The sequence below is a fragment of the Phascolarctos cinereus genome, unplaced genomic scaffold, assembly GCF_003287225.1.
Source record: "Phascolarctos cinereus isolate Bilbo 61053 unplaced genomic scaffold, phaCin_HiC Scaffold_1;HRSCAF=81, whole genome shotgun sequence".
Lineage (NCBI taxonomy): Eukaryota > Metazoa > Chordata > Mammalia > Diprotodontia > Phascolarctidae > Phascolarctos > Phascolarctos cinereus.
In genome coordinates, this window is record NW_027555514.1 from 197,528,943 (window position 1) to 197,542,674 (window position 13,732).

Sequence of the window (13,732 nt, forward strand, 5' to 3'; positions counted from 1 at the left end):
AATGCTTTAGCAAAAGCAGGCGAAGTTCCAAGAGAACCTGCAAGCTAGTCAGGATGGTGTTGGGCTTATATGGAAAAAGGACAAGGGAAAAGAATGCCAAGGGTGCTAATTAGATAAACTAGGCTCTTCAAGGGATATGCCAGGGGTCCAGGTATCTTTGGGAGTAGGTGCCTATAATCTATGGATGAGAAAATACAGAGAGTCAGCAGAGATAATTTTGTTGATACCAGACATTGAGGGAGAAAAGACAGTTTTTGTTTAGTTGCCAGAGGAGTGGACCTTGGGGATCCAGGAAGGGAGAGTCCTCGGGCCAGCCAGGGACAAAAATCCTTGGGCCATGCACCCCTGTGTCTGTTCTGATAAAAGGAATTAGAGTCAGGCCTGCATGTGTTCTGAAAGAGAAAATTTTCTCACAGGGCAGGGGCCTACTGAGAGATTGGGAGGCTTCCAGAGACATGATCTTAGGGCTGAGGTCCGAGCACAAGCATCCCATCAGAAATACATTTTCTCAACTCTTCTCATGGACTAAGTTTAGTCATAATTATACAGCACTCATTTTCTTTTTGCTTTTCTTTTTATTATTAACTTAACAAACATCAAGAAAAATTACATATTTTCTCATACTAAAAAGAACATAAAAAGACAACTGTATATGAAACTGTGACTCTCCACAACTTCTGTCATAGGGCATAAGATAAAAAATAAATTGATCCCTCTTAACATAAAACCCTTCAAATATTTGAACATAATGAGCATGTTTGTCCTGTCTTTTTTTTCTCCAGATTAAAAATCTCCTTTTTCTTCAAATGATCTTTGTATGGTTTCTAGTCTCCATACCATCTTGCCTACTTTTTCCTGGACAAAGTCCAAATTATCAATGCCCTTCCTAAAATATGGCATCCAGATTTGGATACAATGCTCCAAATGTAGTCTGATCAGGGTAATTAACAGTGTTTATACAATCATTTCCTTCTTTCTAGACATTATAATTGTATTAATGAAGCCTAAGATTTTTGGATGTCATGTCATATATGTCTTGCAATGTACTAAAACTCTAGGGCCTTTTTCATATTAACTGTTTTCTATTAACTATTTTCCCCTGCTCTCTTCCTGTACTTCTATATTTGTGCAGTTGATTTTTTTAAAAGCCAGATGTTAGGCCTTATATTTAATCCCCTTAAATTTTCTGAATGGCAGCATGACATAATGGATAGTTGGCCTCCAATCAGAAAGGCCCAGGTTCAAGTCCCACCCTTGATTCAAACTAGTTGGGTTACTCTTAGCAAATCACTTAACCTCTCAGTGCCCCAGACAGCTCTAAGACTTTATATTATAAAGCAGGTACTGATCACAGGTCCAGTAAGAAAAGAAAGAAAGAAAGGTATCCTAATAAAATCACCCCATCTTTGTAGTCTGTCAAGTTTTTTTAATTTTAATTCTGTTTTCCAGTGTATTAGCTATGTTTCCCAGCATTCTCATTGGTCAATTTGTTAAGTACATCACACGACTTCCTCTATATCATTAATAAAAATGTTGAACAGAACAGGGAAGACAAAACCTATCATACTTCACATGAGAATTCCCTCTAAATTGACATTAATCTATTAATCAATACTCTGAATAACTTGTTTATAGCATTTCCCAGACTTATTAGTCTATAAACTTTGTTGCCTAGGCTGGCAGCCTAAGTGTCATCCTTTACTCCTCATTCTTTCACCTACCATCTGCAAAGCCTATCAATTTTACCTTTTATCTCTTACATATGTCCTCTTCTTTCCTCTGACACCATTGTTCAATTGTGTCCAACTCTCCATGACCTCATTAGGGTTTTCTTGACAAAGCTGTTTTGCCAAGAAGAGTGGTTTGCTATTTCCTTCTCCAGCTCATTTTACATATGAGGAAACTGAAGCAAAAAGAGTTAAGTGACTTATCCAGGGTCATACAGCTAGTTAAGTCTCTGATGCCAGAGATAACTCGGGAAGATGAATCTTCCTGGCTCTAGGCCCAGCACTCTATCCACTGTGCCACCTAGCTGCCCTCTGTCAATACCCTAGTGAAGGCCACCATCACTTCATCCCTGGACTCATGTAGCCTGTTCTTCCTACCCCAAATCTCTTTCCCATGCCAGTCTTCCCTCCATTCAATTGTCAAAGTGATCATTGTAAAGCCCAGGTATGACCATGTCACTCTCCTGCCTCCAACTCAATAAATCCTGGTAGTCCCCTATTGCTTCATATAAAATATAAAATCCTCTGGTGTTCAAAGCCCTTTATAACCTATTCTGCTGCTCCTCCCACTTGCCATCTATCTAGTCTTCTTACACCTTACTTCCCAACCCCCAAACCCAGGTACTCTTTGAGCCAGTGACACTGGCCTCTTTGCTGAAAACAAGACGCTAAATCTCCCGACTCCAGGTATTTTCAATGGCTGTTCCCCATGCCTGTAATGCTCTCCCTTACTCATTTCTCCCTCTTGGCTTCTCTGGCTTCCTTCCAGTGCTAGCCTTTATAGGAAATCTTTCTTGATTCCTCTTACTTCTACTGTCTCCTGTCCTTTGCTTATTTAAAATCTATCCTGTTATTTAGCCTTTTGTAAACAGCTGCTTGTGTGCAGATTCCAACAAGACTGTGAATTCCTTGAGAGTATGGATCATCTTTTGCCTTTCTTTGAATCTCCAATGCCTGGCACACAGTAGGCATTAAATCAATGTTAACCGACTGTCTAAAAAAAGAAAATGAGGTATAACCTGTTCTTGATGAACTAGTGCTGCCCTCTATGATCACTGATTCACTCACAAGCCACCCCATTCGATGATCCATTCCAATTATTCCACTGTAATTTTTTTCAAGAATTAACATCAACCTTGTCAGCTTTTCGTTCGAAGAATCCACCCTTTTCTCCTTTTTGAAATAAATATATTTGCCCCTCATTGTATGGTACCTCTCATTTTCAACTCTTTTTCTTTAATGATCATGGTTCATGATCCCCTTGCTACACACTTCAACAACACCCTGTGCCAAATGAAGACACATAGCCCATGCCCCCTCTTCCTATGCCTATGAAATCTGTAAAACACAAAAACAAAAAAAACCCCTAAGTTGAGATTCCAGGATAAAATCTGTGATTGACAGGAATCTATTGACGACAGCATAGTGTGCCTAGGCATAGGGGATACAAATAATAAAAAAATGAAATGTCTATAATCAAGGAGTTCTTTGATCGTCAAATATCATTCTGACCTGGACAGACTATTGTATTAACTTTCAAACTAGTCTTTTCTGTCTCTAACGTCCTTTATGTTGCTGCCCACATAATTCCTGATACCAGCCATTAGGCCCTCTATTCAGAAACCTTTAGTGGCTTCCCATTGCCTACTCCTGAATATAGCATTCAATGTCTTCTACAATCTAACTTCACTACTATTTCTCTTAACATACTGGTCTAACTTCTAACCCATTCTTGTTCTGCCTTTCTATCTCCATGCTTTTCTACAAGCCACTGCAGGTATATAATTTGCCAATACTTGAAGGGGGTGTCTGATTAAATTTTTCCCTTCGTTCAAGGCCTAATTGGAGTGTCACCTCTTATAGCTGCCAAACTCTTCCTTACTCCCACTCTCCAAACTTAAAATGATCTCTCTTACCTAAAATTGTTCATAGTAGAGGTGGAGCCAAGATGGTGGAGTGAAAGAAGTGACTTGCTTGAGCTCGCTCCCAAACCCCTCCAAATACCTATAAAAAATGGCTCTAAACAAATTCTAAAGCAGCAGAACCCACAAAAAGACAGAGTGAAGCAAATTTCCAGCCCAAGACAACCAGGATGGTTGACCAGAAAGGTATATTGCGCTGTGCGGTGAGAGGAGCTCAGTGTAGCATGGGCACCCAGGCCGCAGCAAACCTGGAGCAGGCCACAGAGGACTGAATTGGGGGCAGCTGTGGCAGCTTCCAGACCTCTGAACCCACAAACACCAAAGACAACTTAGAAGGTCAGTGGGAAAAGTCTGTTTCCGGGGTGAGAGAGGAGCTAGGTCAGAGGCAGCTCCAGAACTCAGAGCACAGAGCATGGGTGCCTGGTCGGTGGCTGCGTCCTGAGCTTCCAGCCCACAGACTGAGGGGGAATTGAGTGGCTGATCAGAGGGGGATTGCAGGAATCTCTTTGCCAATGCTGAGGCAGGAATCTCTTGCTTTGCCGGTGCTTGCATCTGGGTCACAGTTCTGGGCAGTGGTCCTGGGACGAGGAGGAGTGCTGGTGTGGTGGAGCTTGTAGTGGCAGTGGACAGAAAAGCTTCTTCACAGTTCCAGGACAGAAAGGAGTGCTTGTGGTCACTAATAGACCAGAGCACAGGCCAGGAAAGGAGTAAACACCTCACCCCTTATCATACCACCTTGCAAGAACTGAAAATTTACAGGTCCCTACAAGTATCTCTGAAAACAGCTGTATAAACCCCTGAAGCTTGGGACAGTACATTCTCCACATTGGAAGCAGACCCTTACCTTAACAAAGAGTTTAAAACTCAAATAATTGGCTGGGATCATGAGCAAGCAGCGCAGAAAGAGTCAGACTATATTATCTTACTTTGGTGACAAAGAAGATCAAAACATACAACCAGAAGAAGACAACAAAGTCAAAGCTCCCACATCCAAAGCCTCCAAGAAAAATATGAATCAGTCCCAGGCCTTGGAAGAGCTCAAAAGGGATTTTAAGAAGCAAGTAAGAGAAGTAGAGGAAAAACTGGGAAGAGAAATGAGAGTGATGCAAGAAAATCATGAAAAACAAGTCAACAGCTTGCTAAAGGAGACCCAAAAAAATACTGAAGAAAATAACACCTTAAAAAATAGCCTAACCCAAATGGCAAAAGAGGTCCAAAAAGCCAATGAGGAGAAGAATGCCCTAAAAAGAAAAATTGGCCAAATGGAAAAGGAAGTCCAAAAGATTACTGAAGAAAATACTTCCTTAAAAATTAGAATACAGCAATTGGAAGCTAGTGACTTTATGAGAAATCAAGACACTGTAAAACAAATCCAAAAGCATGAAAAATTAGAAAACAATGTGAAATATCTCATTGGAAAAACAACTGACCTGGAAAATAGATCCAGGAGAGATAATTTAAAAATTACTGGACTGTCTGAAAGTCACGATCAAAAATAGAGCCTAGACGTCATCTTTCAAGAAATTATCAAGGAAAACTGCCCTGATATTTTAGAACCAGAGGGCAAAATAGAAATGGAAAGAATCCACCGATCTCCTCCTGAAAGAGATCCCCAAAGGAAAACTCCTAGGAATATTGTAGCCAAATTCCAGAGTTCCCAGGTCAAGGAGAAAATATTACAAGCTACCAGAAAGAAACAATTCAAGTATGGTGGAAACACAATTAGGATAACACAAGATTTAGCAGCTTCTACATTAAAGAACCGCAGGGCATGGAATATAATATTCCAGAGGGCAAAGGAGATAGGATTACAACCAAGAATCACCTACCCAGCAAAACTGAGTATAATCCTTCAAGGGAAAAAATGTTCATTCAGTGCAATAGAGGACTTTCAAGCATTCTTGATGAAAAGACCAGAGCTGAATAGAAAATTTGACTTTCAAACACAAGACTCAAGTGGAACATGAAGAGGTAAACAGGAAAGAGAGCTCATAAGAGACTTATTAAGGTTGAACTGTTCGCATTCTTGCATGGAAAGATGATATTTATAATTCATGAGACCTTTGTCAGTATTAGGGTAGTTGGAGAGGGAAAAATTATATGCCCTCCAGAATATTATATTCCATGCCCTCTGGTCCCTTAATGTAGAAGCTGCTAAATCTTGTGTTATCCTAATTGTGTTTCCACCATACTTGAATTGTTTCTTTCTGGTAGCTTGTAATATTTTCTCCTTGACCTGGGAACTCTGGAATTTGGCTACAATATTCCTAGGAGTTTTCCTTTGGGGATCTCTTTCAGGAGGAGATCGGTAGATTCCTTCCATTCCTGTTTTGCCCTCTAGTTCTAAAATATCAGGGCAGTTTTCCTTGATAATTTCTTGAAAGATGACGTCTAGGCTCTATTTTTGATCGTGACTTTCAGACAGTCCAGTAATTTTTAAATTATCTCTCCTGGATCTATTTTCCAGGTCAGTTGTTTTTCCAATGAGATATTTCACATTGTTTTCTAATTTTTCATTCTGTAGCTTTACCAGCTCAAGTAAACCCCTTTTTTACATTCCCTTCCTTGATTGTATTGGGTCAGCCTTTTTCATCATCTTGATGCCCAAGATTAAGATGGCTTCCTCAGTCTCCAAAAATAAGGGGTTAGCATCTTTTTTTGTTATTTGTTATTTGTGTTTTTTTGGTAGATGGGCTGGGAAAATTAGCATCTTTTAAAAGAAATCTACATGGTTTTGTTGTTCTGTATTTGATATATACAATAAAAAATGAACACTTCCACATACATGGAACAGAAAAAGAGGCTTGTATGTGAATTCATGAATCTATTATATGTAGATTCCTTCTTTAAAAATAACATAATACATTTTGTGCATGTAATCAGAACTTCTTTGTTATCTCTTCTGTTCATAAAAAAAAGCTGTAATTCTCTTTTCTTTCCTTCTTTTGTTTTGATATCACTATCACTACTCCTGCTTCTCCCTCCAAATTCCCTCTCCCAAATAAAAAACCAAACAACAAAAAACAAACTCCTTTGTAACAAATGAGCAAAATAAAAATATAGCTTGATCTGCCCTTTGAATCCTTTCCCTCTTTTTTTGATCTCTTTGTATCACAGACCCTAGTAGTGGTATTATTGGGTCAAAAGGTACGTACAATATAATGCTTTGGGGGCATCATTTCAAATTGTTTTCCAGAATGGTTGGACTAGTTCATAGCTCTACCAAAAATATATTAAATAAAGTACCTGTTTTCCTCTATCCCCTTCAGTATTTGTCATTTTCCTTTTTTGTCAACTTAGCCAATCTGATAGGTGTGAGATGGTACCTTGAGTTGTTTTGTGTTTCTCTAATTACTGGTGATTTAGAACACTTTTTCATATGGCTATTGATAACTTCAGTTCCTTCCTTTGAATACTGTCCATTAATATTCTTTGGTCATTTATCAATTGGAGAATAGCTCTTATTCTTATAAATTTAACTTAGTGTCATATAATGAAATTAGACTTCTCAGAGAAATTTGCTGCAAAGATGCCCCTCCCCCAATTTCCTGCTTCTTTTTAAATTTTAATTACATTAGTTTTATTTGTGCAAAAACTTTTTAATTTTATGTAATCAAAATTATTTAATCTCCTATGAGCCTCTCTTTCTCTTGTTTGGTCATGCACTCCCCTAGCCATAGATCTGACAAAGAAATTTCTCCCATGATCATCTAATTTGCTTATAATGTCACCCTTTATGCCTAAATTATGTACTCATTTTGAGCTTATCTTGGTTTATAATGTGCGATGTTGGTCCATACCTAGTTCCTGTCAGACAACTTGCCCAAAATTTTTTGAATAATAAATTCCTGTCCTAATAACTGCTATCTTTGTTTACCAAAAACAAAGCTTCTATGCCCCCATACTTTCAAATTCTTTGCTACAGCAAAAAGTCCTTCTGCAAATGGTTTTGTACATATGCCTTTCTTTTTTCTCAGATCTTTCTGGTGTATATACCAGCGGCAGTATCAATGGGTTGAAAAGCATGCACAATTTGTTAACTTCTGGGGGTATAGTTTCAAATTGGTCTTCAGGATTTTTTTACCAATTCAGAGCTCTACTGACAGTCAATTTGTTTGCCTGTCCTCCCACATGCCCTCAAAATCTTATAAAAGTGAATGTTAAGAACTAAAAATAAATTAATGTGTGTATGTATATATATATATATATATATATGTACCTACATATATATATATATATATATACACATACACACACTGTAAATAGAAGGTAATCTGAGGATGAAGAGTTGTGGGGAGAAGACTCAGAATGACTTCTGAAGGTGGAATTTCATTATTTTTTATCAATTAATTAATTTTTAGTTTTCAACAATCACTTCCATAAGCTTTTGAGTTTTAAATTTTCTCCTCCTTCCTCGAGTTCTTTCCCAAGACAGAATGCAATCTGATATAGGCTCTACATATACATTCCTATTAAACATATTTTCACATTAGTCATGTTGTAAAGAAGAATTAGAACCAATAGGAGGAACCACAAGAAGAAACAAAACAAAACAGAAGAAAAAAAAAGCAAATCCTATGCTTTGATCTGCATTCAAACTCCATAGTTCTTTCTCTGGATGTGGACAGCATTTTCCATCATGGGACTTTTGGAGATGGATCCTGGCATTGCTAAGAAGAGACAAGTCTATCAAAGTTAGTCATTGCAAAACATGGCTGTTACTGTGTACAATGTTCTCCTGGTTCTGCTCGGCATCTATACAAGTCTTTTCTGGTTTTTCTGAGTCTGCCTGACCCTTATTTCTTATAGCACAATAGTATTCCATTACATTCCTATACCACAACTTATTCAGCCCTTCCCTAATTGATGGGCATCCCCTCAATTTCCAATTCTTTGCCACCACAGAAAGAGCTGCTATAAATATTTTTATACATATGGATCCTTTTCTCATTTTTATGATCTCTTTGCTTTTTCTTTTTAAGATTTTTTTTTTTGGCTAGGCAATGAGGTAAAGCGACTTGCCCAGGGTCACACAGCTAGTAAGTGTTAGGTGTCTGAGGTCACATTTGAACTCAGGTCCTCCTGAATCCAAGGCTTGTGTTCTACCCACTGCATCACCTAGCTGCCCCTATGATCTCTTTGGGATACAGACCTAGAAGTGCAATTGCTGGGTCAAAGGGTATGCAGTTTTATAGGCCTTTGGGCATAGTTCCAAGTTGCTCTCCAAAATGGTTGGATCAGTTCACAACTCCATCAACAATGCATTAATGTACCAATGTTCCCACATTTTCTCCAACATTTATCATTTTCCCGTTTTGTCATGTTAGCTAATCTGATAGGTGTGATATGGCACCTCAGAGTTGTTTCGATTTGCATTTCTCTACTCAACAGTGATTTAGAGCATTTTTTCATTTGACTATAAATAGCTTTAATTTCTTCCTCTGAAAACTGCCTGTTCATATCCTTTGAGCATTTATCAATTGGAGAATGACTTGTATTCTTGTAAATTTGACTTAGTTCTCTATATATTTTAGAAATGGGGCCCTTATCAGAGTCACTGGTTGTAAAATTTTTCCCCCAATTTCCTACTTCCTTCCTAATCTTGGTTGCATTGGCTTTGCTTGTGCAAAAACTTTTCAATTTAATGCAATCAAAATTATCCATTTTGCATTTCATAATGTTCTCTATCTCGTTTGGTCATAAATTCTTCTGTTCTCCATAAATCTGAGAGGTAAACTATTCCTTGTTCTCCCAGTTTGCTTATAGTATCAGCTGAAGGTGAAATCCTAGCAGACGTGAAGGAAGCCAGAGGTGGATTTAAGGAAGAAGAGCATGATAAGTATGGGGGACAAGAAAGGAGGCTGGACCCATGATTTTCGAGTGCATTCTTTTGATAAATGAGTAGCCAACATGAGGCAGTGCAATGTACACTCTGTTGGGGAATATGAGAACTGAATCTGGTCCCCCCATTTTAATAAGTAAGCATTTAACACTACAAGAACCAGGCAACTGATGAAGAACTTTCGTAATTTTACTATAACTTTAGTTATTGGGGGCAGCTAGTGGTGCAATGGATAGAGTGCCAGACCTGGAGCCTGGAAGACTCATCTCCCTGAGTTCAAATCCAGCCTCAGACACTTATTAGCTGTGTGACCCTGGGCAAGTCACTTAACTCTGTTTGACTCAGTTTCCTCATCTGTAAAATGAGAAGGAAATGACAAACCATTTCAGTATCTTTGACAAGAAAATCTCAAATGGGGTCATGAAGAGTTCGACACCAATGAACAACTATGGCTCCTATCTGTGCAAATGTACTTCACAAATATCTGTAAGCAGAATTTCTAATTTTACTTCTAAATAAGAAATTCCACCCCAATATCTCTAGTCTCTTTGCCTTAAGGTAATTACAAGCAGACATTCTGATTTTACTTTGAAGAAAAAATTTCAACCTATCCTTATGTCCTTTGCCTTAAGGTAATTACAAGCAGATTTTCTTGAAATAAAAATTTTTATTCTATCTCTATTTTTTTTTTTTGCCTTAAGGTCCTGGATAAACAACAACAGAAACGCAATGAGTCACTTAATTCAGCTTGGTCTTTTACACCTTGTCTTGAATTCTGGTCCTTCTCATTACGCACTGACTGAATTGTATAAGAAATTGCTAGGCGAAGGTGGGAGAGTTGGATACAACCAGGACGTGTCAGAAGTAGCACCTGAACCCAGAACACCAGGCTCTGGGGCCGAGCTCTCAATTGGAAAAGCTGCCGCCAGGCCGCCTAATTTCGGACTCCTTCCGACGTAATAACATCACCAGATCCTAGCCCTACAACGTAATGACGCCACCTCGCAGCACGTGTCTTGTTGTAGTCCCTCGCCTCCCCTTCCGACCTAGTGAGCCATGAGGCTCAAAAAGAATAAAATGTCTTTTTCACCTCCACTCGCGCCCCCTCCCCCATAAGCATCAGTCCTTTAAGGAGCCATGACCGGAAGTAGCTGCAGTCCACATCGCTTTCTCCCCTCTGGCAACTATAAGGTCAGAATGCCCCGATCCGGGGGTGGTGCTGGCTCCGCAGACGCTTTCCGGTCGGTCCGTACCTTATCGCTTCCTCTCCCGACTCCCCGGACACCTCCCCCACCGCCCCCATTAGGAGGGAGGGGCTCTGGCTCCCTCTGGCCCTCCTCCTTTTCCTTCTCCTTCCACCCTCCCCTTGCAGACCGCCTTGTCGTTGGCGCTAACGTCATCACGCACGGGTGACCTCCGCCTCCATCATGGTCGCGGCAGTAGATTAGGGTCGTGGGTCGGGCTAGTTGCTGCCGTATCTGCGGGACTGTGTGAGGGCCCGCTGCCGCCGCCGCCGCCGTCGCCGTCGCCGTCGCCACCGCCTCCTCTCCCTCCTCCTCTTCCTTCTTCTCTTCCTCCCCCGGAACCAGGGCCAGGTGACGAGGGGACGGGGTCCGGGCAGCCAGGGCCGGGCCGGGCCAGCCGAGGAAGCGGGGGCTGGGGCCGGGAGCTCTGGTGCCCTAGCTCGGCTTCTCCTTTCCAGCCCCCGGGGGGGCTTTTGTGCTCCCAGCTCCCTTACCCGGGGACATTTGGGGCGCAGATAGACCAGTCCCTTGCCTCGAGCCTCGCTAAGGCCCCCCCTCCCTTTCCAGTGAGAACTTTTGTACCAGCAGGAGGAGTGGGGGCGCTTCCATTGCAGGTCCAAAACTTGAGGCTTGCATGTGGTTGAAAACCAGAGAGCTGATCAGTAAGAACTCTTGCTTAAGAGTGTGATCGAATAATATCACAGATAATAACTATTGACTTGATTATGCTTGGGTCACTCACCAAGTGGCTGGCGTGGGGACTAGTTAATATGACCCTTCGTTAATTAAGTCACTAGGAAATGGTGGGGTCGATGATAATAAACCCTACCTGTCAAGGTTTTTGTGAGAATCAAATGTGAGGTAGTATATGCAAAATTCTTTGCAAACGCTATTTATCCAAAGAGATAGTTCCACTGCCCCTATTTAGACTTTTTAAATCGAGCTCATTCTTTATATCTTGTTTTTGTATTGGGGTCTTTTCATCAAAATGGTGGAAAACAGACGGTTGAAAAAAGCTGTTGGCTTCCACTGGACACTTGAGATAAAATTTAGTACCAGGATGCCAGTGACTTACTTACAACTTTGGATAAGTAGACACTTTCTTCTAGTATTTCTTTTTCTCCAGAGAATTGAGCAAGTACTTATCTACAAGCTGTTTTGAGCTTGTGAAATGTTCACCAGTCCTTGGGTAAAAATGTACCTTGAGTATCATGAGTATTTAAAGCATTATGAAATAATCTTTATTTAGCAATACAAAGCTGAAGGGAATGGGATCAGAAATTATCTTGATGTATCCTGCTCATTAATCTTTCAGTCTGGAGATATGTAGGACTATCTTAATTATTGCAGCTAATTATTATGTTTTTGAGACATTTAATAAGCAACTACTATGTTGCAGGTATGTTTGGTACTGAGAATACAAAGTTGAAAACCAATACAGTCCCTGCTTTTAAGGAATTTACGATTTTAAGTTGACAACTGTGTTTTATCTCAGAAACATCTCACTTTTCCATCCACTAGTCTGCATCAGGTCTGGTATAGCTGATTGTAATAGGGTTCTAATTGATCTGCTTGCTACCAGCTTCTTCCTTTTCCCAACACCCACCCTTCACACTGCTGCCAAATAATATTCCTAAGTCTGTCTTTATTGCTTGGCAATCTTTATTATCTATTGCTTCTAGTGTAAAATATAATTATCTGATCCTATGCAATTTAGCTGAGCCGTAGTATTTTATGCTTAAAGTTCCTGCTCCCTTACCTTCTCCCTCTTCTCACCCAGACTCCAGTCATAGGTTTATATTTTTTATTTTTTTCCTCTTAAATCTTTCTTCCCAGTTACCGGCTCTGAGCTTTGTTTTGCCTATGACTAACCTCTCTTCTACTCTCTTCCTGTTCCCTGCCCTGTTGTATTTCTACACCAAACACTTTGTGTATATGTTCTACCCTACTTTGACCAGTTTCACGTGACAGTGAGGTCCAAGCAATACCAGCTCCTCCCACGTCTTCTTTTGTAATGATTTCTTTCCACATCCTGATCATGTTCACAACTCAATTTGACATTTTTCTTAGATCTTTGTTTGATTAGTTGTGGGGAAGAGTTATTCCAATTTTCAGGAAGACAGCATGCATGGTAGAGATGGCCCAGAAGACTTGTGAACATGTGGTTTGGGACAAGGTGAGGGAAAGCTCACCTATGAGAGCCCAGCTTCCCAGGGGTAGTTCCAAGTGAAATACCTTAGAGAAAAATGAAAGAGAGGGAGCCTGTATAAGAGGTTGAAGATACTAAACTTAATTCCTTCCCATTTTGAAGGATATGTTAGATTATGTTTAGTAGATTATGTATCTTGAAGTTAATATTGATTAGAAAATTCAGTTAATAAATAGTTATTGAATACCTTTAATAGTAAACCTTCAGAACAGGAGTTCTTAACTTGGAGTCCTTTAAATTATTTAAGTATTTTGATAGCTCTTTCAATATAATTGATATCTTTTGCAATCCTATGCTTTTTATTTTATGCATTTAAAAATATTCTGAGAAAGTATCCATTGGCTGCTGCGTCCTTGACCCCCAAAAAGTTAAGGCCTCTTGCTTTGAAGTATGATGTTGTTTCCCTGTGTTAGTATCTTTTAACAAAACAAGAATGAATCCTTTTATTTCGTTTTTATCAAAGAGATTTTTGACTAATAGTCCAGCCAAATAAGGTGGTTGCCATATAGCCCTTTACACATATTTCATTTTATTGCGGAGGGCGTTGTTGGAGGCAAGAGGTGCCTTAAAAGATGAGCTATGTATAGAAGGAATGGATCTTGATGGATAGACTTTCTTCAGTAAGTAAGACTTGAGATCATCAAAAATTCTTTCTGTGACTTAATTGGAGTGGCTTATCTGCATTGGTAGAAGTTTTCTTCTGGGGTACCTACTCTTTCCCTCTTCCTTCCCCAAAAGGATGCTACTTTTTTTCATAAGCAAATTTTTTGTGCTGGTATTCATCACTC

The 13,732-nt window shown here is 39.8% G+C and overlaps 1 protein-coding gene across 7 annotated transcripts in view; it reads left to right on the plus strand.

The window, feature by feature from the left end:
• The first annotated feature begins 10,536 nt into the window (after nt 1-10,536).
• BCL2L13 (BCL2 like 13) overlaps nt 10,537-13,732 on the plus strand; it is a 69,764-nt gene continuing 66,568 nt past the window's right edge. For 3 of the 7 annotated variants that reach the window (XR_002327390.2, XM_021001672.2, XM_021001671.2), the window contains exon 1: nt 10,854-11,086. The gene's annotated coding sequence lies outside the window, so the exon portion shown is untranslated. Of the gene's footprint in view, nt 10,683-10,852; nt 11,087-13,732 lie in introns of those variants that run through there. The other 4 variants (XM_078156168.1, XM_021001673.2, XM_021001667.2 and 1 more) reach the window with 3 other exon arrangements.